The sequence below is a fragment of the Mustela erminea genome, chromosome 11 (assembly GCF_009829155.1).
Source record: "Mustela erminea isolate mMusErm1 chromosome 11, mMusErm1.Pri, whole genome shotgun sequence".
NCBI lineage: Eukaryota > Metazoa > Chordata > Mammalia > Carnivora > Mustelidae > Mustela > Mustela erminea.
In genome coordinates, this window is record NC_045624.1 from 40,294,353 (window position 1) to 40,320,079 (window position 25,727).

A 25,727-nucleotide genomic window follows, 5' to 3' on the forward strand; every position below is an offset into this window, starting at 1 on the left:
GAATTGGGCCAGTCCCATTGTTTGTGGGTTTCTTCCTCAAGACTCACCTGTGTTATACACAATACTGGCTTTTGTTAATAGATTAGAAGCTGAATCATAGACGTCTGATGGCTTGGCCAATATCCCAGGGGTAGTAAATGATAGAATCAAAAAGGAAGTCCAGACTTGGTGCTTCTGTCACTTTGCCTTTTGGGAATTTCTAGAAGAGCTTAGCATTTAGCTCATTGTTATGGAGAATTCACCGAAATACACAGAGCCAGTCCTGTCCTCCTGGAACTTTATAGCCTTATGGGGTGTGGTGGGGAGGGAAGGGTCAACCCTGTGAACAGTTTTCTTTACAACAAGGTGGCCAGTGCTGGGACAGAAGTGAGCACAAAGTGTTCCTGGAGGAGGGGACATTGGGTAACCTCGGGTCCCAGGCTTTGTTCCTCCCAATGAGCAGTCTCTAGAGTGACTGTGAATTTATCTGTGAAGTAAGTGGTAGTGCAAGGAGAAGGCAATGACAATGTTCCTATTCCTCTGGAATAGGACTTGCTCTCTCCAGAGGAGTGATGGTGTGTGTGTGTGTGTGTGTGTGTGTGAGGGTGGGGGTCTGAGGGGTGACCTTCAGTCCAGCCCAGATGGAGTATAGCCAGAGGCCTGGAAATCCTTCTTAGAAATTGCTTTGTTCTTCCCAGATGGATCCCGGAATTTTCATAACCGATCAGGTTTTCCTCTTCATACTAATTGACAGAAAGCTCAGAGTAAACAAGTAGACTAGATTTCCCAGCTTGTGTTATGTTTAATTTTGCTTGTTCCTTTGATTCATTCCACAAACAGTTAGTTTCCTGTCTTTATATTCCCTCAGCTTCATTTTCTCAATGTTTTCCATTTATTCTATCCTGCATTTATGTGTTCTGCGCGCTATGCTCTGTGACATAAAGAGGATATAAATAAATAAGTTAAGCGTTTGCTGCTAAATGTATTACTGTGGCTATCTTTAAGCAGAATTCTGCCTCATTTCAACTTGGTTCGACTTTTAGAGATAATTCAAATATTGCAACTTTTTGGCGGTATTACTGGAAAAGCTTGGATGGGTTTCTGCTATTTGGAGCATAATATGAGAAAGTGTAAAAATTATTAAGAGATGCAGGTATAGGACCATAGAAGTTAGAATAAGGTTTTTCAAATATCACTAATTAGTGGGTGGTGATATCAATTTTGTTGGCTGTAATTGCATTAAAAATGAGAATATATTTAATAGGATAGATCACACCACAACATCTGTGTTGTTTGCAAATCCTTGTGTTGTATACACACACACACAATACATGTATGTTGTGCTGGGGTTATCCCCCTGGGTTGTGGTCCAGCCACAACCCAAAGTCACGGCATCACAAATACTCCTGCCTTTGATTCATCTGCATTGGCTGTGTCCCCTGGGCTTGTCCTATCTTCTGTCCTCATTGTCAGGAGACCTTAATTTACTGGAGATTACTACGATGAGCTTGAAGGGAGAACCTGTCAGAAATGTACGTTTTCAGATCCCCACCCCCAGAGACTCAGACTGAATCGACCTTGAATATGGCCTAGGATTTTAAATTCTTTAGAGCCTCCCTGGAATTCTAATGTGGAAACCCAGGGGCCACTGGGAGGAATACAGATTTTGGGCTGCTTTTCGGTACCACTACCCTGTGTACCAGACAGAGGGCATCGTCAACACAAGTTATGTACTAAGTTTGACTTAGGAGTGTGTTTGTGTGCAGCGAATTCTTAGAATAATATAAAAAGTCAAATAATATTTATGCTTCTGTTCTAATTAAAATTAATGTATACTCAGAAAATTAGAATTCCTTAGAACTGTGGGAAAATTGTTATTTTATTAGGCATCCCAGTCATTTCTTTTTTTTTTTTCCCCTTAAGATTTTATTTATTTATTTGACAGACAGAGATCACAAGTAGGCAGAGAAACAGGCAGAGAGAGGAGGAAGCAGGCTCCCCGCTGAGCAGAGAGCCCAATGCGGGACTCGATCCCAGGACCCCGGCATCATGACCCGAGCTGACCCCACTGAGCCACCCAGGCACCCCCCAGTCATTTTTTTTTTTAGAAAATGTTGCATTGCCTGAGGAAGCTGTTAATGTTGAGTTTGAAAGGGACAGCCACCTAAGTCTGTTACCCAGTCTGGTCATCTTCAGTGGGCGCTAGCGGAGATTCTTCTTCTATGAAGCATTTAGGGAGTGAGAAGACTCATCCTCCCACTCATTGCCCTTTGTTTGTAAATAAAATGTCATCACTCTTCCTTCTGCAGCTGTTCCTGGGCACAGCTGTGTGTGCATGTGACACAGAGCTCGACTTGACATGCCTAGGGCAGGAGAGGGACCTCGGATCCTGGGACACAGGGGCAAACCAGGGCTGCCTCTAGTCTGTGTTAGGTCCGTCTAGTTTCTTGCAAGTGCTCCTATAAATAGAGCCCATTTTCCATCTTGAAGTAATGTATTTAGTATCATCTTGGTTACTTATAGCCCAGTGAGTTGTTAGGTAATATTTGCATCACCATGGTAACCAGTGACTAATTTTTGAAACTTATGCATGTTCTTCTTAGTTACTGATTTTCTCTTGCCTATGAGGTGGTCTCCCTCCCTCTGCCAGAGATAAAATATCACCTGTAATTTTAAAAAAGAAGAAGAATTCTCCAGGCTCGACAAGCTAACACATTTTGTGACTGATAGATGGGTGCTTGGGACTTTCATTCTAAGAGCCCCAGGGAGGCACCTCCCCTATCTTTCTCATGTTATCCAAGCATATTTTCCAAAATAGTCTTCATTTGCTTATTGGGTCATTAACTTTGGTTTTTCAGTGCAGTGGGAGAGATTGTCATGTTGTTGGGCAGGGCTCAGTAATAGCATCGCATGCAAATGCCTTATAGAATGTTATGAGTAAGCTACTCACAAATTCAGATTCTGCCCCCAAAACTTTTGTATTTCAGGGTGATGTCCCTGAGGGGGAGGTGGGAATAAAAAATAAATAAAAAATGAATTGTCTATCTTTATGTCTATCTTCAGCTTTATGGAAGTATAATTGACAAATAAGATTGTAAGGTATTTAAGTGTACCTCATGGGGATTTTTTTTTTTTTTTTAGTGACCTATCTTGGACTGGGGAGGGTCATCAAAGTCTTCCTTAAGGAGTGGCATTTGAGCTGAGATCTTTTTTTTTTTTTTAAAGATTTTATTTATTTATTGGACAGAGAGAGAGATCACAAGTAGGCAGAGAGGCAGGCAGAGAGAGAGGAGGAAGCAGGCTCCCTGCTGAGCAGAGAACCCGATGTGGGGCTCGATCCCAGCACCCTGGGACCATGACCCGAGCCAAAGGCAGAGGCCCAACCCACTGAGCCACCCAGACGCCCCCCCTCATGGGGATTTGATGATATGTATACACTGTGAAAGGGTTCCCCCCCATATAATTAACACATCTATCACCTCACCTATTTATTTATTTTGGTGGAGTCATTTAAGTTCTACTCTCTCAGCAAATTTCGGTTACATAATATAGCATTATCAACTGTAGTCATCATAGTTTACCTTAGAGTCAGACCTTGTTCATCTTGTAGCTGAAAGTTTCTGTTCTTTTACCAGGGTCTCCCTATCCATGCCCCCTCCACTCCAGCTCCTGGCAACCACTTTTCTTTTCTTCAAGATTTATTTATTGAGTTAGAGAAAGAGAGAGAGAGAGCACGCGCACACGTGAGCATGAGTGGGGGCCGGGCAGAGGGAGAGAAATCTTCTAGTAGACTCCCCTACTGAGCACAGAGCCTGACACAGGGCCCCACATCACGACCCATGAGATCATGACCCAAGCCGGAACCCAGAGTCAGACACTCCACCGGCCAAGTCACCCAAGCGCCCCAACTACTCTTCTACTCCTGGTTTCCATGAGTTTGACTTAAGGGATACCATGTTGTATTTGTCTTTCTCTGTCCCACTTACCTTGCTTAGCGTAATGCCTTCAAGGTCCATCCATGTTGTTGCCAGTGGCAAGCTTTCCTTCTTTCTCATGGTTGAGTAATATTCCGTCGCATACATGCACCGCCTGTTTTTTATGTGTGTGTTGACAGACACTAAGGGTGTTGTGGCTGTCATGAGTAATGCTGCAATGAGCTTGGGAGTGCACATGTCTCTTCGATAGCCTCTTTTCATTTCCTTGGATAAATATTCAAAAGTGGGGCTGCTGGTTCATATGGTAGTTTCATTTTTGAAATTTTGAGGAACCTCCGTATTATTTTCTCTCTTGGCTGCACCAGTTTACATTCCCACCAGTGGTGTCTGAAGGTTCCCTTTTCTCCACATCCTGGCCAACACTTATGTATGCTTTTGATGACAGCCATTCTCACAGGTGTGAGGTGATACCTCATTGTAGTTTGGATTTGCAGTTCCCTGAAAATGAGTGAGGTTGAGCACCTTTCATGTATTTTTTGGCCATCTGTATGGCTTTGGGAAAATGCCTATTCAGTTTCTCTGTGCATTTTTTAAGAGGATTGTTTCAGTTATTGGCCATTGAGTTGTATGAGTTTTTTGTATATTTTGCATATTAACCTCTTATCAGATATATGATTTGTAGTTGTTTTCTCGCATTCCATGAGTTGCCTTTTCATTTTGTTGATGGTTTCCTTTACTGTGAAGTAGGCTCTTCAGTTTGACATATCCCACTTGTTTATTTTTGTGAAGTGTATGTTTACTTCAAGTATTCCAGTGGAACTTGTCTTCCCCAAGAGAGTTTTATATAGGGAAAGTGCTAAACATTTCAGTTCATTATCTCCTTTTGGTCTTGTGATGCATGTGTTATTGTGTCCATTTTACAGTGAAAGAGGTCAAGCAACAGGTTGTTGAGGTCACGCACTTGGGCAGTGGTCAGGTTGAGGCCCCAGGTGGGTCTTTCTGCAAAACTTTCTAGGTCACCTCCTGGAAACCCTCAATCCCCGTTGCCTGGGCCCAGTTTGTTCATGATGCCTTTTCTCTATGGACTCCAGGCCAGTGATCCTGATGGTAACCAGCTCAAGAAAATAAATACAGGAGGCTACAGCCTGTGATCATAGCTTCAGTCTGTGGCTTCTTTATTCCCTAAGAGGATAACTTGGAGGAAGTTGTAATAGGTAGACTTCCACTCACAAGGGATTAACAAATACAGTTGAACTTTGAACAACATGGGTTTGACCTACATGGGTCCTCTTATACATAGATTTTTTAAAATGTAAATATAGTACAGTTACTATAAATGTATTATCTCTTATCATTTTCTTAATAACATTTTCTTTTCTCAAGCTTTATTGTAAGAACATAGTATATAATACATATAACATACAAAATATGTGTTTATTGGCTCCTTATGTTACTGGCAATGCTTCCAGTGAACAGCAGGCTAATAGTAGCTCAGTTTTGAAGGAGTCAAAAATTATATGTGGATTTTTGATTGAGTTGGGCATTGGGGTTCCTGACTCTTGTGCTATAACTGGTCAATAGTATATTTTCATTTGCCTTCGGTATGGATTGTATGATTGTCTAAGGTATATTATTGTACTAATGCCAATCTTCTTAGGAAAGCTGCCAGATCATCCTTACCCTTAAGCATGCAGAGAGCATGGGGCATGGTGAAGGCCACCATTAGTAGACTATATACTCTACCATTAACCACCTGTTGCCGAATATATGAAGTATCATAATATACCTTGGCAGTATCTTGTTTAGATGAATTCTTACTGTTTAGTAAGAGAGATTAACATGCCTCATTCGGGCTCTCTGGGCAAAGCTGACACCAGCAACCTTTGGGAAGGAAATGAGGTCATTTTTATGTCATTCTCAACTTCCTAGGTGCTCTCAGTTCTCAGAGGTCTGGAGCCTCCCAGAAGCTGGCAGATAGGGAGTGTGTGTCCCTGGGATTTGTATGTCCTGCCCAGTCAGGAGACACTTAATTATGCTGTGGAGTTCAGTTATCACACACGAGACCTGGCCTCTACAAAGACCTTAGTGAGAAGAATATGTTCCATTCTCTTGATCTCAAGGTCTAGTAGAGGAGAGAGTCTCAAAATGGGCACAGGTTTTGAGGAAGGGGATGAGAGAACCAAGTAATTATAGAAGGAAAGACGGAACAAAAAGGATCCTAGAGCAGGATAACTACATCTGACCTGAATTTGGGAAATATATTCCTTCAAAGACCGAACTCCCTTTGTGAGTCTTAGCACCCTGGTAAGCCAGTTGAGGACTTATTTGGCTGGAGGGAGCAACTTCCATGAGCATTTGTCAGATGCTTACTGTGTGGCAATCTGTCTCCGCCAAGAGCCTCACGTGGATGGCTCGTTTTACTGAATCTTCAGAAGAAGCCTGTGAACCAAGTTTAACTGTTACACATTCCATTTTACAGAGGGAACAACTGAGGCTCAGCCGTGTAAGTAAGTGAACTGGGACTGGACCCAGAAAGACCAATTCCAGAGTCAGCGTCCCACGCTCTTAGGCTCTTCTGTGACCTAGGCAGGCATTTCGGCAGTTCTCGTCATGCCCAACCACGAATGGGAGGCACGTCAGCTCTGGGTGCCGGAGATGAAAGTAGATCTTTCCGTCCTCTTCTTTTACCTCCCCGGTTTCCTCTGTTGAACGTCCTCATTCTACCAGCTCTTGGTCCTCCAGAAAGCCTTTGAATTTACATACACCTTCGACCCAGTAACCCAATTTGATCGGCATTGCTCAACCAAGTATTTGCCTGAGAAATTCCTCACCAGTAGAGCTTCTTTTCCACTGGGACAAGGCTAGTAAGGCTAGTAAGGTTCCATCTCTGTGAGGGAGAGTCAGCTTTCTACAGAGGCGGTGGATGGCACGTCTGAACGGGCTCAGCTAACACAGGGGCACATGTCTCTATGGGTTGCTACACAGAACAGAACATGGCTGTCGCGTGCCTCACTCAAGAATGCCATGATGAAAACAATTCAAATTTGGACATATGCCTTGGGGAATTTGTATTTCGAACATGCCCCTTTTTTGTGATGGACACAGGCTATCTAATAAAAGGAGAGAGTAAGGACGTTCGTGTTAACCTCATCTTCCTGTTTCGTGTTGGTGTCCTTAAGCACTAGACATCTCACGCCAATTTGGTTCATCTTTTAAAAGTGGCTAAAATTTTGTGGGATTGGAGGTATTTCTGAGAAAAGATAGGGGAACTTTTTTCTATTTTAAGTATAATATGAAGTGTAAAACTTTTTCAATAATAAAATTACAGAACAATAGAATTAATAGTAGCATTTTCCAAACTGTAGATCATTACTCATTAATGGGAATGAAATCATTTTAGTCAGTCACAAGAGCTTTAAGAATGGCATACAAGGGGTGCCTGCGTGGCTCAGTGGGTGAAAGCCTCTGCCTTTGGCTCGGGTCATGATCCCAGGGTCCTGGGATCGAGCCCCACGTCCAGCTCTCTGCTCAGTGGGGAGCCTGCTTCCTCCTTTCTTTCTCTGTGTCTCCCTCTCTGCCTACTTGTGATCTTTGTCAAATAAATAAATAAAATCTTAAAAAAAAAAGAATGGCGTATAAGAGAGTACAAAAGTAACAGTCTGTTATATGTGTCGTTTTGTGAAATATTTGCTTCTCATACATTCACAGATAATATGTGGATAGTCTTAGTTTTTCCCTTGGGTGGGGGTCAAAAATATTTGAAAGTCACTGAAAAATCATTACAAGGGAAGGTTAACCAGGGAGAATAAATACAAGGGCTGTATTTAAGTGTAATAGTTTAAGGAAGCCTCGTGTTTGGAATGTGCTCTTCCTTGAAGAAAGTAACACACATGCACAGACCAACGCCACCAGCACCACCAGCAAACAGAATACAGAGCGGACTGAGGCACGTCTTTTCCTGGGGAGCTGTCCTGCTCCTGGTTTCTGGGAGGAGCAGCTCTGAGACCTGGTGCCACGTGTCCTTTTCCTATTGCCCCTCAGCTAATGGCACCAGGAGCTGACACCGCACCCTAGCTGGGCCCCCATGCATTCTCTTCTGAGAATCTGAAATTGCGAGGTGAGTTGGGTGATGGCGTTCGCTGGAACAGGAAAGTCCTGTGGAATCACATTCGATGGCAGACGCATCTTCCTGCAAGCTATAAATACGGGGCTTGGTGGACTGAACCATAAGGGCACAGAGTAAAACCGTCCTGCAGGAAGGATTGAGGTTATGTGGAGATGAAGGGCCCTGAGGGAGTCAGAGGAGGTGGAGAGGGAGAAGCTCCCCATCCTGAATTCCCTCTCTGCTTTCTGTCCTGTCTTTGCACCCCTGTGAGAGGACCCTCTGGCGCTTTTCAGTCCTGCCCCTTTACTTAAACTGATCAAAGAACTTTCACTGGGATTGGCATCCTAATTTGAGCAAACCAGAGCCCAGGAATGTTGTAAATTTCCTGACCCAGCCACATTACATTGCCTTTTCTGCTGCCTGTGGTATAAGATTCTGGATTTGTTCATCGGAAGCCACTGTTGCTGCCTTTGCAAGCCTACCCCTCAGCCAGCTGTGACCAGCACAGGCCACCACCTGCAGACCTGGGCCAATGCCCTGGGCCTGGCTCTCAGCAGGCAGGAACGCAAAGAAAAATGCTCCTGCTTTTCACCTTGCCCTGTGCCTCCAGCTCTCCTGGGGCTCCTGACTCCAAGCATTTCTCTCGTGCCGCCCCTTTGCTCTCTCCCTTGTCTTCTCTCACAACCTGCTGCCTGCTGTGGACTTGTTAAAGACTCCACGGTCACATGTGCCTCGCTGCTGAGTTCTTTCTTTTGTGACTAGTGATTGAACCTGACTTCTGTTACGGATGCTCCTTGCCCTAATGGCTGCTGGAACACCTGTCACTAGCTTTTGGAAAGCAGTGGACTCTACTAGACAGGCCACTTGTACTGGATCTGCCTGCTCATAATCCACGTCTGTCAAAAACAGAAACAGCCATGCGGAGAGGAAAAACAACAACAACCATGTATGCATATATTCGATTAAAAAAAACTTGTGTTGACTTCCCCTTTGTGCCAGGCACTGCGCTGAGCTCAAGATAGTTCCAACTTTCATGATTCTCAAAATCCGGAAGGGAAGACAGACAAATAAGTATTTACCCCAAATTAACCAGTTATAATTGTAAGTGTCACAAGGACAGATGAAAGCATCCAGACCTAATTTAGCCTGGAGCAGGGGACATTTAAGCAGAGATCTAAGACAAATGGCAGGGGAGGCCTTTAAAATGCGCAAGTCATATCTAGGGAGTTTTTGCATAAGCCTCAATTCTCAAGACCTTATCAGGCAATAATAAGGATTTTAAACTTTTTAAAAAGTAGGCTTCACATCCAGCATGGAGCTCAACATGGGGTTTGAACTCACAACCTTGAGACCAAGACCTGAGCAGAGATCAAGAGTTGGATGCTTAACCAGCTAAGCCACCAGGTGCCCCTGGGATTTTAAACTGTATTCTGAGAGCACTGGGGAACCTTCAGAGGGTCTTAAGCTAAATTATAAATGATTGGATTATAGACTCCCCAGTGACTAGTCTGAATGCACCGTATGGGAAGAGTGGTCAGCCTATGTTAGGAACGGTCAGAAAACCTGTTACTATGGAGAAGAAAGAAATGCAAGGGTATTCTGAAATATATCTACAGACTGACATCAAATACCAGGTGGCACTTTTGATTCCAAGGAGAAAATGAGACCAGATAAGAATCTTCTTGAAATGCTTGCTATCTATTAATCTCCTTGATATCCTGGCTAAGGTTAATAATAACACATTGCTGTTAAATAAAATTGCTCTTTTTATTTATTTTCTCAATGACAACTTCTTGATGAATTTGTTGATTTGCCCAGCCAGATAAAATGTTAACTTATAGTAACCCAACTAACATCCAATTTAACTTCCCTTTTGGGTACTCCTAATTTAGAATGTAAAAATTTTCTAACTGATATTCATTGGAAAATAAGTAGAAAAAAAAATCGGTAATGAATTGGAGCATAACAGTACAAGAGGGAGAAATTTATTTGCTCAGATTTGACAGTTAAACATCCTGAGGTGAGAAAGATAATGAAGTGCCTGATTTCATAGACTTTTCAGTCTGGTCGTAGACTAGAGTGACACCAGTGGATCACTGTTAGGGTCAAGTTTGGATAGATTATTGAGAATTTGATTTTTGAATCATATTTGATGAGTCATCACCTTGGCCCTGCAATTTTGGATTCAGTACACATTAAAAAAATCTTTTAAGTAGGATCTGAACTCTTCTGCTTTATTTTTTAAACATCTGACTCATATACCATATAATCTGCCCGATAATGTATACATTGCAATGGTTTTAGTGTATTTATGGTACAATATGTAGTGCTTTACTCTCTAGATAGTAAATCTGTGTCCTGCTCCTCCCTCCCACCCCTCCCCCCCCGCCATGATATGTTCATTTTCCAGAACAGCAACTCTCATACTTAAATGTAGATCACGTGTCAAATCTAGAGATTTGGATTCAGTAGATCAAGACTGGGGTTTGAGCATTTTTAACAAGTCTGGGTGGTCCCGGTGCCATACTGGAATGCTACCACGTGAAGTGGGAGCAGCCTCTGAATCTTTCCCCTGATTCCTGCCGATGATGAAAACCCGTAATATGAATTTGAATTGGCTTATAGGCCTGGGTGCTTCCTGAATTGGGGGCCTCATTCTGGTTGGTTTCCACTGTTGCTGAGAAGGTCCGACTTTCTTCCTTCTTTCCCTTGGCCATCAGTGTGCATCACAGTCTAACGCCAGGCAACATGCTCAGTGTTGCTGTCTTTCTCTTGTTCCCTCCGCTTTAGACAAACTGCCCCAGTGTTCTCCAAATAAAACTTGCTCTTGGAATTTAATCCTACTCCTTCTCCCGCCCCTCGCTCTCATTGTGCTTCAGGTATAGGAGAGGTGCTGGGGATAAATATGGGAAATGACATACTCCTTGTTTCTGGGGAGGTGACTCTCAGCAACAAGCACATACTGGAAACAGTGTTATTAAAATAACCACCACTGCAGGCCAGCTGACCTCTCCTTACCAACCCTAAATTCTTTGAGCTGGAAGAAAGGGTAGAGCACAAGCAGTGGGGAGGGGCCCAGGGAGAAGCAGACTCCCTGCTGAGCAGGGAGCCTGCAGGGGGACTTGATCTCAGGACCTTATGACCTGAGCCCAAGGGAGATGCTTAACCTCTTAACTGGCTGAGCCATTCAGGTACCCCTTGCCTGAGATCATCTTAACCCCAATTTTGGAAGTTTTTTGTAAATTTCTTCCCTTCTTCTCTACTGCTATCTAGAATCATTGCTGCTTTAGGTTACTGTCTCTTAAGTTCATTTGTTAGCTAATCAGAACCTGCATCTCTTTGCTGTTGCCTTGGACTGATGTTTAACGATGTGTGTGCTAATTTGTATTTTCTTTTCCGTGGGCTTAGAAATGCCTTGCAATCCAAAATCCACCCCTAGATCCCCGTCACAGTGTCTCACCTGATTCCTTGAACAAAATAAGTAGGTGTTTGAGGACTGTTTGTTGATTTAATATGATGCAGTTTTCTTTGCAAGATAGAAAGTACAATTAGTCTCTTAATAAATTATGTATGACGTTGGTTAATTCAATTACCAGAATATGCGCATACACTTTCAGATTATTCACGGTGGAGGAATTGTAGGGTGAGTAAATGAATCTTAATGCTTCTCTTAGAGTCTTGAATCAGTGTTAAAAGTTTTGGTTGGCTTTTGGTCCCCCACAGCTTATTAATTATCTTTTCCCAAAAAAGTACAGTATAAACATTCTCTCTTTCTCTCTCTCTCTACCTCCCCCCACCCCACCATCTATACTTAGTTGGATATCAATTAAAATTTTTGGAAGATTCATGAAGTTTCATAAAATAATAATTAAACCAGTTGCATGGATTAAAGTACTACTCTCTGTTTGGAATACATGAGCCAAAGAGAAAAAGGGGTCGATTTTGGGAATGTATCTCCAGTTCACAGCAATAGCTGTGGGGAGGGAGAAATAAGAGTGCCCCCCCCACTGTACCTTATATTATACAAATAGGTCTTTATTGTGCAGCTAATCAGCCAGTAATCCACTTTCCAAGTCAGTATTATCATTCTTATTTTTATTGTAGCAAATAACAAACGCTGAGAATCAAACTGTAGTTGTGAATGATAATTTACCCTTATTTATGTGATAGTTCAATTCTGAGAAAGTACGTTTTACTTTATCTCACCGTGGGGAACCATTAATATTCATGTGGCTCACCCATCTCAAGTTCTTTATGTCAGGCAATTGGCTCTGAGGAAGCCTTGGTCACAGGAGAGCAGAGAGAATGCTAGGCGTAAATAAATACTTAAGTGTTTCCGTGAAGGAAAATATGGCCCATAACTTAGAAACCTTGTTGGCATTCTCTACCCCCCACAGTCTTTTTCATTAAATGAAGGAGAAGCTTGTGACAGTCACACTCCACTGTGGTGACCCATTTTCCAATAACCAGTAAACCACTGAATGCAACTGTTTGCAGTTGGCATTACACGTCCATATGATGGAAACAAGTCACCAAGAGTAAAGGTTGGAGCCAGAATTTTGACCAACACAAAGAATACTTTGAAATAGGTCATCCTGTATTTGCTTGTGTCTTAGTCCTTTCAGGCTGTTATAATAAAATACCATAGACTGGCTTATAAATAACCACATTTTATTTCTCACAGTTCTGGAAGCACCTTTGTCTCACATCTGGAAGCATCAAATCTGATGTCTAGTGAGGGCCTTGCTTCTTGGTTCAGAGACCGCCATCTTGTTACTGTGCCCTCACATGGCAGGAGAGAGAAAGCTCCCTAGGGTTCTTTTATAAGGACATTAATCCCATTCATAAAGGTAAAGGACCACCTTCCCAAAAAGGCGCCACTTTCTAGAACCATCATCCTGGGCATCAGGATTTAACAAACAAGTTTTGGGGAGATACAAACGTTCAGTCTGTAACATCTGGCCATGTGTGCGCCAAGAGTGGTTTATATTCATCCCCAGACCTTTCATTTTGAGTTTCTTCAAGTCAGGAACCAAAAGATTACTAATATTATTAACAATTTAGTTTTTATTAGACCTATTAGATTTTTCCCAGTTAAGTAAATGAAGACAAAAGGCTGGCGTTGAGCTATGATGGCCATATGGCACATTTGGGTATTTGATTGCTGTGGTGATGCTTGGGATAGGAATGAGACGTATGTATGGCTTTTGCTTCCCTCAGCCTTTTCTCAGTCCATCAAGCACAACCTGTGAAAATTGAAACACACCCCCTCACACACACGTGCATACGTGCCTCAGATCGTACTTTTTGCTCACAAGCTCTCTGGCCCGGGCACTGGGCTTCCACCAGCCATTGCCTTCTCTGGGAATGTCATCTCACCTCTATCCCACTGTTTTGCTCTCAGTGACTCAAGCTAAATTGGCAGTAGACTTTCTGAAGTTTTCTGTAAAAACATTTTTTTGGGTGGTTTTAGAATTTCCTAATTAGAGTTCAGGAATTGGATGAGAGCTATCATTTTAAATCATTTGCTGCTTTTCCTCTAGGGAAGACTTGGAAGAATATATACTTATTTCAGGATGAAGGGGGGAAAAAAGCCCGTCTGAGTTGAGTCACATAAATGAGAGGGTGCAGGAGAGAGGAGGTACTGACTGCCATCAGTATTTCTCAGATGTCAGTGGTTTTATGACATGTTATTTAATGTTTACCACTGACTGTGGATGGAGGCTATCATGCTGATTATACAGGCAGCTAATTTTTTTTTCCCCCCTTAGGCTCCCTAGCTTGGGTTTGGTAAGATATGACTGCTTCTAGAATTGCAGGCAAAGATAAATGCCAGAGGTCATGATAATTCCATGTTCTCTAGTTCAGCTATTAAACCAATGAATAGATTGACTCAAGTACTCAAACATTTAACTGTGTAATGCTCAGATACACAATGAGTGACACATGCTGAAGACAGGCACTTGTTTACCAAAAATGGCCCTAGAAACACTAGAACACTCCTTCTAAACAAAGCTAACAACAGTTAAAACAAACAAACAAACAAAAAAACCCCAAAACCGGTTATCTGTAGAGGAGAGTGACTCTGTGATTGTTAAAATGTGTTCCAGAGCCAGCAACTTAATTGCAAATTTCCTAAACACAATCTCATTCATGTTTTTTATACATCAGAAATGAGGTTTATTTTTATCTAGCTCTTAGACTATGTTTGTCAAAGTTTTAGGATGGAAACACAATGTAGACATCGTGTGCTTGTGTCCAAGGATAAAGGATTCATGAAACAATACTCGTTATACTACTTAGAAATCCTTTTTTTGTTGTTAGTTTTAGTGTGTTATTTTCTGCATTATTTTTATTTTTAAAATGTTTGCTAGGACCCATCAGGATGGTTTTGTAATTATTAATCATTGTGAATCATAGTTTGAAAAACATTCTATTACAAGGTCAAGGGCAAAGTTAGATTTTCTCACTTTTGTTATCCTAATGTCTAGAACAATGCTCCATAAATATTTGTTTTATGAAAAATGAATAACCCCCCAGCAGTAAATCAGTGACCCAAGGGCAGACTTAAGGGATAGGTATGAGCAAAGATCCAAAGAAAAAAGAGAAATAAAAAAGAAAGAAAGTCAAGTAGACAGACCAGAGAGAGAGAGCAGAGGAAAGAGATCTTAACCTCCACCTGCTTGAATTGTTTTCAGGCTGTGACAGTGTATGACATGGGGTTCTAGGTTGCCCACTCTTTCCACTGTGATCTCAGCTAATTTATGGTACTAATCATTGCATGGTCATTTCTTTTTAATCTCCATTGCTCCAGTTATCTGTTGTTGAATCCCCAAGCACCCCAAACCTAGAAACCTAAAATAAAAACCCATTCTCAGTGGAAAGGATTAGTTATACTCACTGATGCTCTGGGTCATGGATTTGGACGCGGCAGAGCAAGGATGATGCCTTGTCATTGCTTGATGTCTGGAGTCTCGTTTGGAAAGACACACATATCTGGGGGATGGAATCATTTGGAAGCTTCATCACTGGCATGTCTGACTGCTAGACTGGGATGACTCAAAGGCTCAGCTCAGCTGGGACTGTAAACGGGAGTGCCTACATGTGGCCTTTGCTTGTGGGTTGGGCTTCCTCAGAGTATGTGACAGGGTTCTGGGAAGCTCCCCGAGAGGGCACTTTCTAAGAGCCAGTGTTTTAAGAGAGCCGAGCAGAAGCTGCATGGCTCTTTGTGATCAAGGCTTAGAAGTTCTCTGGAATCTTCTGTTATACTCAGATGATTGAAACTGTCATATGGCCTGCCCAGATTCAATAGGAGACGGTAGGGGAACTTCCTCTCCGTGGAAGGAGTGGCAAAGAACTTTGGGGCTTTTTAATTAAGCCACCGCATGCAACATCTTTTTACCTTGCTCTTTCAGGAGCCGTCAGATGGGTTTACTACTTTCCAGAACTTACTCAAAGATCAAACTCTGCCTTTTCACTTTTGCTAGATTTCAACTCCTTAAGGGAAGAGGAAGAAGAAAATATAAAGTAAGATAAGTAGAAGAAATTCTACATTAGTAAAACAGAGAGCAGCAATGAGATTATTTTCCACATTGATAAAGGATTCAGGCGGAGGGACGATCTATTGCTTTTCTTTCTTGCTGGTGGAGGGGGCAGTGATTGTGTAAACAGAGGAAGTTTTCACAGGAATTTAGAGGGAATCCATTAGGCACTTTGATATTTACATGTTCTTTTTTTGAGTACCATTTTGGGGGATATTGGTTCACTTCCTTTACTCTATGTGTACTTTCAAATTAAAAAATGAAAGAGAGTGCTTTGTTGTATCAGCTACACTTGTAAATTGGTGAGTAACTACTCTTCATCTTTCAAAGACAGTCTTGAACTTGGTGCTGTAACTAAAGAGAGATCTGAAAGAGACCTGGTTAGACTGTTGCAGCCCTATCAGGTCTCTCAGACTGGTGTAGGTCAAGATAACTTTGGCTATCAAGCACAAAAATAACTTTAAAAATGATTCATTTTGTGATCTTATTTAAATTTCCCATTTTGTTAAGAGATGAATAGGAAGGGAGAGCTTCCTCTTGCGTTATGATTGTTTAAAATTCATTTCTTCTCTTTTGCCATTCTTTCTCTGCTCCCTAATGTTGAGTTTTTTTCTCCTGTGACACATATCTTCCTGCTGATTTTTTCCCCTTTGTCTGTCTGTGACTTTGTTCCATCTTTCCATAGTAATATCCATAGTGATATCTTTAGGTTATTAGCCATCTTTTATTTTATTTTATTTTATTTTATTTTATTTTTTAAAAGATTTTATTTATTTATTTGATAGAGATCACAAGTAGGCAAGGAGGCAGGCAGAGAGAGAGGGGGAAGCAGGTTCCCTGCTGAGCAGAGAGCCTGATGCAGGGCTCGATCCCAGGACCCCTGGATCATGACCTGAGTGGAAGGCAGAGGCTTCTGAGCCACTGAGCCACCCAGGTGCCCCTTATTTTATTTTATTTTTTTTAAGATTTTGTTTATTTAGTTGAGAGAAAGCTAGTGAAAGAGAAAGAGCACGTGGTGGGGGGAGGAGCAGAGGGAAAAGGAGAAGCAGACTCTCAGATGAGCAGAGAGCCCGACGCCAGACTCAGTCCCAGGACCCCAGGGTCATGACCTGAGCTGAAGGCAAACGCTTAACTGACTAAGCCACCAAGGTGCCCCTATTAGCCATCTTAAAAAAAAAAAAAAAAAAAGTCTCTTCCTGGTCTCTGTTGATCTACTTTTCTTTCTCTTCTTCTGTGTTCAGTTGCCCTCTCTCTTGCAGCTTCAGATTCACATGCCCTGTAGTTAGGTTTAGATTTTTAGATATTAAAAAATAGCAAGGTGCCACTTTACTAATTTAATACGACATTTATAAATAGTCTATGTTCCATTATTTGCTGCCTCTCAGCAAACTGATATGAAGTATCAGAGTTCATTTAAAAAAATTACATGGAGTAAGCACTTTTGAGACATAGTAGAAGAAAACAAGAAGAGTAAAAATTGTTTAAATGATCATAATCCTGTTACACAGTGCAAACTGACATTTTAGTATACATACTTACAACAGAATTTGAGTTTGGGTGTTTATTAAGTGAGATCATCACTTACATATTCTCTTATAACTTGCATTTGAACATAATACATAGTGGACATCTTAACATGTTGTCAGTGAATCTGCTCTGTCCTTTTCATTCTGTAATGACAGTGAAAATGTTTCAGGCCGGCAAGACAGTGTGCAAGGCGCCTAGCCCATGGTCATCCCTCAGTGAGTCATATTTCCTATTTATTTGTCAAACTTCCTTCATGGCTGAAAGTACTCAACTCTATTTTAAAATCCGTTCTTTCTATTTGGGCTTTTTATTTGCCTTTTTCTCTCTTTCTTTCCCTTCCTTTTTATTTTTTAAAACAATGCCCAGGTTTCCATTCTTCAAACTGAGTCTTATAATTATTTCACTGTTTCCATACAAAATAAAAGTTTAATGATCAGTCAAAGACATTGGGTCATCCTGCTTATGCTGGTCATTTGTTAAGGACCCTCCAGGTGCCAGCCACTGTAATGGGTGATTTCACTGACATACTCAGGGCTCAGAGAGGTGTTTGGGGGTGTTGGGGCTTCAGGTTACTCAGCTTCTGAGTATCAGTTTGGAACTGAAACCAAGATCTCCTATATTATCATGAAGAAAGTTCCATTTCGGGGGTTTTCAGAGGTGGTTCAGGACTTGCAGATGTATTTGGTTGATACAGCCTTTTAAAATATTGTTTTGAGCTCTTTAAGCATGAGTGAAAGAATCAACATAAACTGTAGTAATAGCTTAATCACTATTAACTTAGGGTGCCAGGTTGAGTTGACTTTCAACAGACCTCTGTAGGAAGCATCTACTTTCCTCCATCCCTGTGCATATATTTACACTTCTTATAAGGATATTTTTGATGGGGGAGATTGTACCGTTTTACTTTAAATCAGGCATGAATCCATCCATTCGAGCAAAATCTTCAAGCAAGTGTAGGCTGCTGCACCTGGGTGCGTGCTCACAGAAGATGCTGGTAGGCCAGATAGATTGGCTTAGGAGCATGGCCAGGGTCCTATAATAGGTGAAAATCCAATTTCATTCCATACCTTTCTGTGAGTTTTGAATATTTTTGTCTGACTTTGAGTATTTATGAGGAATGAGTGAGAGTTGCGATAGGTGTTAGGTCTATAGATTTGAAAGAAAAAGTGTCCCATTGTACCTTTTCCAAGCATCTGAGATTTCAAGGTCAGCTCTCAGAAACAGTTCCCATAGACAGGTACATGTGTGTGTGTGGTTGGCAGGATCTGAGGAGGCACCCAAGACACCCACCACCTCATGTTGCATGCCCAGTATAATTCTGTCTCTTCTGAGTGCAGTCTGGACCTGGGACTAGGATGGGATGCCACTTCTGTGGTTCTATTACGCTGTATGTTCCAGGGGCTTTGCAGATCCAATTAAGTCCTTAATCATTTGACTTTGGCTTAATCAAAAGGGCTATTATCTCCGTGGACCTGACCTAATCCAAAGGGCCCTTTAAAAGAAGCTAAAGCATTACAAAGATACGCTCCTGTTGGCCTTGAGGAGCGGGTTGTCAGGTTGTGGAGGCGGCTGCAGGGTAAAGGTCTGAGAGCAGACTCTAATTGTGAGCACGGTTCCTGGTCAACAGCTAGCTAAAATATGGGGGGGGGGGGGAGGGACCTTAGTCATACCACTACAAGGAAACGAATTCGCCAGCACCCGGAATGAACTTGGAAGAGGTCTCCGAGTTGCAGATTAGGAGTCAGCCAACCAACACCTCGAGTTCAGCCCAGGAAGACCCCAGGTAAAGGACCCAGCTAACACGTGCCCCATTCCTGCAACATCATACATTTGTGTGGTTTTAAGCTCCTCAAGTTGTGGTAATTTGTTACGCAGCAGTCAAAACTAGTACAGTGTACATATATATCCAGGTTTTCTCCATATTGAATACAATAACAAAACACATAGTAAATTGAATGTGGCAGCTTGTTACATTCTTATAATAATCATTCACAAGACCAGATATTGAATTTTTATGTTAATAAAAAAGCCTGCTTATTCCTATCGATTACCTGAATAAAATATACATTTACAAACCTAAGCTCATAAAACATGGTAATATGAATACAGTATCTCTTTGTCTATTTTAGCTTCTGAGGCATCATCTGAGGGATTCCTCCCCCCCCTTTCTAGAACAAAAGGATTTCAGTATTTGAAAACCACTGGCTTGACTAATAGGCACTTTTTAAAAAGACTGCATTTCAGTTGTTTTAAGAATGTAACTGTTGGCAGGGAAAAGAAGAGCACGATTGTGCGAGGCTCATTTACAGTCCGCACATTGTTTTTAAATACATGTTTATCCTTAATTGTTCCCTCATTACAAAACAATGCATAGATGTGAGAAATGCAGCCACTGCTTTGGACTCAGACAGATGAGTTTTGCTCTAGTGATACTGTTGTTTAGCAGAATTCATTTAAATGGTAATTTAAAACTTTGTAATCATGCAGTATTTCAAACACACCAAAAAAGCCCAGGAAATGGTGTTACTGACACCCATATTCCCAGCCATCTAGATGTTAATAGATATTAATAGCTTGCCTATTGCTTCAGATTATCTTAAAAAAAAAAGGAAAAAAAAATGTGGTGGTCTGGCCCAAGCCCAGCTCTGTTGTTTTTCCTGTCTCTTTTTCTATTCCTCCCTCCCTAGAAGTAAATACTCGCCTGAAATGGATGTACGTTATTCTCATGCATGTTTTATAGGTTTTCTACATATTTATGTTTTCATGAAGAATATAGAGACTTGTTGAGCATTGTAAAATTTGAGTTATTGCTCTCCTACTGTAGGTAACATTTTCCAATTTAAGATTTTCAACCAAAGTTATATTTTGAGAAGAATTATCTATAATAAACCATGGCGTGAATAAAACCCAGTTGGTAAGCAGTTGTCTCCCCAATGTAGGGAACACAACGCTCTGATGAATAGCCTTGTACATGGATGCACGTGACCTCATTTCAAAGTTTCCCACAGGAGAAGGTAGAAAGTGCTTGGGCTAGAGGCTGTGGCCATCCTCGACCTTCTCAGGAATTGCCCAACTGCTTTCTACCCTCCTCTGCCACCCCCAATGTAGAGCTCCTATTCTCTTTGTCCTCACCGGTGCTTGCCATCACAGTCTTGCCTAACGTTGGGCACGCGGATGGGGGTGCCACGTGGCTTCTTGTGGTTTTAATTAATTTTCCCTAACTGCGGAAAGCTCAGCCTGTTTCCCATGTTACTATCTCTTCAGACTTTACCTTTTACAAACTGCCTGTCGGGTCTACGTCCAGCTGTGGGTGGGGAGTGTTGTACTCTCATTGACGGAGAGGAGTTCTTCTAGGGTACGGACACAAGTTCTTATTTATATATCTCCATTCACTCCATAACTGTTTGTTAACTTTTCAGTGCTGTCTCTTGTCAAAAAGAAGTTAAAAAATCATTTCAATATGATCACATTGATCGTTTTTTCCCTTTATTGCTTGGGCTTCCCATGTCTTGTTTAAATGCATTTTCTCTAGATATCTGCTATAAATTTAGTCTCTTGTGTGTTTTCTTTCGAAAGCCAGAAAGTCTTGATTTTTATATAGGTCACTAACCCAGTTTGAAAATGTGTGTGTGTGTGTGTGTGTGTGTGTGTGCGTGTGTCTATTAGGTAGGGATCTAATTTTGTCTTTTTTTCTTAGCACCATTTATGGACTATTCATTGCCCATCTTCCCACCTCTGCTGGGAGCCAAGTTTTCTCAAACATGGGCATCTGTGTGGCTCTTTGTTTTGTTCCTTATCATACAGCTTTGGTCATTTACAAGTTGGTAACAAAACTAGATACCTCATTGGATGAACCTGTCTTCTTTTTCTTTATCAAAATCATCTGCCTAATCCATACTGTGCCATTTATATGTACTTTAGCATCAGCTTGTCAAATCCTGTGAGGATTTTAATTAACATTGAACAATTTATGGATTCATTTTGGGGGAAAATTGCTTTCTTTAAGATATTTTTCTATCTCCTCCCTGAATATAATATATCTTGATTAGAATGTTCTTTCACATTCTTCAATTAAAGTCTTGTAATTTTTTTCCTTTAATTACATTTAGTAAATATTTTAGTGAACATTTAGCAAAATGTATGCCTAGGCACCTCATAATTTTGTATCCATCGTAAATTATGTGTTTTTAAGCACTTCCATTGTTGATAGCCATTTATATATTTATTGATCATTTGCTGTTTATAAGTCATTCTGTTGAGCTTAATTAATACAAAAAATTACTTTAAAACCACTGAGATATATTTTACCAGTGTATTTCCTGTTTTCTTTTTTAAAGATTAATAAAATTAAGTATTAGAGAGAGGTTAAGTAAAATTGAGTATGATTCATATGAATATGAACATTGTATATGACTAATTGTATGGCCTGGATTTTGACTCAGTTTTATTTAAATCTTTACCTTTTGCTAAAAGCCATGCTTCAAATGGCTTTTTAAATCAGCCTCTTTTTCTCTGATGTATGTCATCTTGTTTCACAGGATCTTTTTATAGTGAAAAATCCAAAACCTCATTATGGAGTCTCTATGTAAAAAAAAAAGGCATTTAATTCACCAAGTAGTTGTCCCTTCATAGCAATTAGTTAATTCGTCTGGGTTAGAGACATTTATGACAGAGAGTAAGTCTGTAAAGAAATGCTTTCTCTAGCAGTTATTTTTGGATCATCTCTTAAGGAAAACCCCCTTCGTAACTGAATCAGCACAGTCTTGGTATTGCTGATGATGTCATCGGTGCTTTCGACGAAGGTAGCATGAGTCCCCCCACCCACCCTGACAAGACAGCTTCCGGAGACAAGGCCTGGGCGTCTGAGTGAGGTGTGGGTGCTGCAGTGAAAAAGGCAGAGAAAAGCTAAAATGCAGATGAGTTATTAATACTATTTAAAGGTTTGACTGTTTACTTACCTCCTCTTCTATCTGCTATTCCTACTTACTCCTCGAGAAGACTCTGTTTAAATTCCGATCTCACTCCCCGTGCAAGAAGGGAGAGGAGAGGAGGGCATGAGGGCAACTAATGCGGATTCTGACCAAAGCCTCTCTTTCTCCGGTGTGCGCTGCAGGGTATGTCCCTTCCCATGCTGAGTCTGCAGCCTGCTTTCCTAGGGCACCCCTGGCACGTCTTCTCGTGACAAGGCGCTTTCTCTTAGGGCAGGGGCAGGTGAACTTCTGGGAGCGGTTCTGGACAGTCTTACGAGCTGCAGGCCTCAGTTGTTGCAGAGCCCCCCGGGCTGTTTGTGACTTTGCTCCTGGGTCAGGGCGGCCTGAGGCTGCAGCTCAGGTGAACGGTGGGGTGGGATAGAGCTCATTTCCTCTCAACACTGTTGTGGACGTGTGGAGTGATATTGGAACAGGAGCGCATATGTGTGTGTTCTCTCTTTTTTAAAAATTAAGATTGTTTATTAGAGATAGAGAGAGTGCGAGAGAGCATGTTCCTCTGTGTGGGGCTCCATTTCACAACCTTGAGATCATGATCTGAGCCGAAACCAAGAGCCAGACGCTTAACCAACTGAGCCATCCAGGCAGCCCTCAATTCTCTCTTTCTAAAAAAATGCTAAATGAGGGACACGTGGGTGGCACAGTGAAGTGTCCTGCTCTTAGCTGCAGCTCAGGTCGTGATCTCAGGGTCCTGAGATTGAGCCCCGTGTCAGGCTTTGCGCTCATCCTGGTGTCTCCGTGAGTTTTTCCTCTCCATGTGCCTCTGCTCCTCTCCCTGGCATGCTTTCTCTCTCAAATAAATAAATAAATCTTTAAAACAATGCTTAATGATACATGTGCCTCATAGTAGGTATGCAGTAAATATCTACTTGTTGACAGAAGGTTGTAGAATAGAGAAAGGAAGGAAAGATGGTTTAAGATTTATTTGCATTATGGGAGGAAGAACGGGACTGTATTTCTGTCTTTAAAGACGTAAGTGGCCGGTAAGCTTTAGTTTACGGATATGCTCTGGCTCTTCCTCCCTTATTATGATTAAAATACCCACTCCAGTGCTCGCTTCGGCAGCACATATACTGAAATACCCATTCCATTCATTTAAAAAGTATTTCTTGAACACATTTCACCCACCAGGCATTGTTTTAGACCCCGAGGATGACAAAACGTGAAGATGCCCTCTCTTCTCTTGCATACGTTCTCGTGTGTGTGTGTGTGTGTGTGTGTAGACACAGACAGGAAATTTTTAAAAACTGAGCAAGGCATTTATTTTCAGATTGGGGTAAGTGGTATGAAGGAAGTAAGTGACATCTTGTGACAAAGTTCTGGGGGTAGAGTACAGTAGGTGTGGCTACTGAAGGTCAGCCTGCTAGGTCAGTCCTAGGTTCCAGGCTGAAGAATGGGTCAGAAGCATCATGTGGCTTGGTTCAAGTTAGCAAGTAACCACACAAAAATGAAATAAAGCTACCCGTGTGTGGACTTGGTTTCCAGCACTGGAAGCTTAAGGCCCTTATTTTTCTGACATCGTGAGCCCCGAGAAGAAAACTTATATCTCCTCTCTAAGCAGTAATTCTCTTGTAAGGATTTGTGCTCCCCAAGGCTAATGTTTGGCTTGTGGGTCTTCATCATGGGGTCGTGCCTGCTCTAGGGCAATCCGGATATCTCGGCAAGCGAGACCCCGGATGTCCCTCTGTGAGCCTTGGCCAAGATTGTCGGGAGGCATCAGGAATGTCTCTCTAATGAGGGGACATTTGAGCCAAAACTTGATGATAGCGAGAGAGAGGATAGCATTTCAGGAAAGGAGCAGCCAGGATGAAAGTCCAGAAGCATGATGTGTGACAGGGAACAAAACGGAACAGGATAGTGAGCTGAGGGGTGGCACGTGGGTTGGTTATTGTCGGGAAGGCTGGCTGGGGCCACAGCAAAACTGAGTCTTTTAAACCATAGTCGGTATTTGGATTTTCCTCTAAGTGCAGTTGAAAACCACCATTTTCACCTGGGGCCCATGAACTTATTTAGGAGGAAAGTTACAGCTCTGTGAGAATATGAAATACCGCACTACTTCAATCATGAGTGTAGGCAAAACGCTGTATAAGCAGTATCTGTGCCAATGTTACCAGAAGAAATAATAGATATTTCCATTTATTACTGTTATTACAGCTACCTCAACATGTCATTTATCACCATTACACTTAATTAGAAATTATGGTAGTTATTAGACCTTATCGTTTATCTTGTTATTTCATGCATTAATACAGGGGTCAACAAATTGGCCTGTGGGCTGAATTCAGGCTGCCCCCTGATTCTGTACACAAAATATATTGGACCACAGCCATGCCCATTTATTTATGTATCATTGTTGCAGACCTTCTGGTCCACAATGCTTACAGTATGTACTCTCTGGCTCTTTCTGCGGAGAGCTGCTGATAACTGTATTGATAAAGCGGCATGTATGTTACTATGATACAATTTTAAAAGTATGTGCATAACTATTTTTTTTTTTGCAAGCTTATGCATTGTCTTTATGCAGTTAAAGATATTATTCAGAGAAGAGATCCCATAGGCTTCACCAGACTGCCAAAACCTCCATGATCCTGGGGAAAAACAGAAAAGAGAAAGAATCCCTGCACTGCGTTGTCCCAAGGGACATGAACACAGTGGCCTGATCTGGGTTTCCTTTGCTTAGGATTCTCTTCCTCTTCCTTTGTCGGGTGAATTTTGCATATTTTCAGTGCCTAGTTCTCAAGATGCCCCTTACGTATGAATGATGTGTTGTGTCTATATTGTGTGCAAGACAGAGGCTTTATTAGCACTACCTAATTTAATCTCCACACCAGTACCATTTAATCAAGGTGACTGTCTTTATGTGACAGGGAGGGTGGCCAGAGATGTTGTCCTGTGCGGACTTCATTCATTGAGTGAATTTCCCTGAGCACCTGCTATGTGCCAGGTTCAGTGCCAAGTGCCTGGGTGACAAAGCTATTCATGGCAAAGCCATGCCTCAAATCAGGTTCTTCGGAGGCCAGTGTGTAGGTGGGTCACACTAGATCAGGTTATGTTTGGGGTTCTGTGTGATACCACACTGTCTGCTTGAAGCCAGCTGGCTCGCCCCTTCCTGGTGTCTCCATCCCCCTTTGTTCCACAGTTCTGTGATGCAGAGGTGTGTGTCTTGTTCTCTCTCTCTCTAGTGTGTTGTTTGTGCTGGCTTTGCCTAGAACCAGCCATGGAGTCAACATTTTCCCAGCTGTCACAGCATCCTTGGCACTTCCCACTGCTGTCCTCAGAACAGCCCTTTAAAAATGTGTGGTTTGCAAGCGTGAGCTTCTTTCCTGTAAGTGGAAAGAAAGAAGCACTTCTCTTCTCCAGCACATTGTGGGTTTCTGAGGCCACAGGCTCAGGCTTGCCAGCAACGCTGTAAGCTAGGTTTAAACATCCGCACGTGACTTTTGATTGGAGGGTGGGTTAACACTGATGGCCAGGGAGAGGAGCTGGAGATCAAGTCTCTCTTAAATGGATGGCAAAACAGGACTGCAGGGGAAGGACTGTTGCATGTGTTCACTCCAGCTTGCGCTGGTTCCTTATGTCAAAACCGGGGAGGTCGCTCTCTCTCCCCCAGAAACCAGATAATCTTCATTAGTGGGGTTGGGCAAATACCCAC

At 41.9% G+C, this 25,727-nt stretch overlaps 1 protein-coding gene across 9 annotated transcripts in view; it reads left to right on the forward strand.

Annotated features, from left to right (window-relative positions):
• The window catches only part of ELMO1 (engulfment and cell motility 1), a 522,832-nt gene that overhangs the window by 123,882 nt on the left and 373,223 nt on the right, over positions 1-25,727 (forward strand). The window lies entirely within an intron of this gene.